This window comes from Octopus bimaculoides, chromosome 16 (genome assembly GCF_001194135.2).
Source record: "Octopus bimaculoides isolate UCB-OBI-ISO-001 chromosome 16, ASM119413v2, whole genome shotgun sequence".
In the NCBI taxonomy this organism is placed as follows: Eukaryota; Metazoa; Mollusca; class Cephalopoda; order Octopoda; family Octopodidae; genus Octopus; species Octopus bimaculoides.
In genome coordinates this window covers 50,815,531-50,816,747 of record NC_068996.1, presented here as the reverse complement: position 1 = coordinate 50,816,747, position 1,217 = coordinate 50,815,531, and the positions used below count along the sequence as shown (strand labels likewise).

Genomic DNA, 1,217 nt, shown 5'->3' with positions numbered 1-1,217 from the left:
GGCTTGTGCAGGTGGCACATAAAAGACACCATTTCGAGCGTGGCCGTTTTCGTGCGGGTGACACGTAAAAGCACCCACTACACTCTCTGAGTGGTTGGCGTTAGGAAGGGCATCCAGCTGTAGAAACTCTGCCAAATTAGATTGGAGCCTGGTGTTGCCATCCGGTTTCACCAGTCCTCAGTCAAATCGTCCAACCCATGCTAGCATGGAAAGCGGACGTTAAACGACGATGATGATGATGATGATATATATATATATAGGAGAATTCACGAAAAAACAACAGACGAAGACAGGTGGTGTAAACAACAAATGGATGTATTAGTATAATGCTCAGGAATTGAAAAAGTCTTTAATGTTTCAAGCCTATGCTCTTCAACAGAAAGGAACACAGAAAGAAACAAGGAGAGAAAAAAATATGTGTAGTGGTCAGCGACTAAAAATTGAAACACATGGAATTGTGTGTCATAAAACCATTATTCTTAATACAAGTACAATCTTTTTTCTCTTTTTTTTTTTTTCATACAAACATCATCTGAACTCACCTTAGTCTATTGCTAGTTGTGTACATTATTGATCCAAGGGTAACAAATACAAAGTCAATTATTGGGATTCAAACAGAGGAACACAAACAATCATATAGAAGTTCCAGGAATGGTAGATTGCCAGGCCAAATATGTTTACCTTACTAGAAATAGCAAACAGATCCCCTCAATTCACATCCCTGCTTTCATATATATATATATATATATATATATATCTGTTTTATCACCTTAACTGCTACCATCATCATTACCTCATCAGAATCTAGGTTACTGACCTGATAGAAATAGCACCAAAATCTTCATATCACAAGCTAAACCATCTTAAAAGAGGACATGTTGGATTAATAAAGTCTGAGATGTATTATCTGAACAAAAGACAGACAGGAGGATCACAGCAGAAAAAATGCCTTTGATAGTAAAGTGAGAACTTATTATCAAAATGAGTTACTTTGTGTCATTACATCCACATCAAAAGAAGGTATTTACCAAAATGTCTTATTTATCAAAGGAACTCATTTCAAAAATTTGAAGAAAATTAGGAAACACATGAGGGGAAATAGCTTTGATCCAGTTTGGTGTTTCTAATTGTGAAGAATTGGCACCGAAAAATTGACACAGTCATTGATGAACCCTGGAATAATTCTGTGATTTAAGAGAAGTGAACCCTGGAATAAT

The 1,217-nt window shown here is 36.2% G+C and overlaps 1 protein-coding gene across 7 annotated transcripts in view; it reads right to left on the bottom strand.

The window, feature by feature from the left end:
* LOC106869485 (centrosomal protein of 170 kDa) overlaps positions 1-1,217 on the bottom strand; it is a 393,016-nt gene that overhangs the window by 268,717 nt on the left and 123,082 nt on the right. The window lies entirely within an intron of this gene.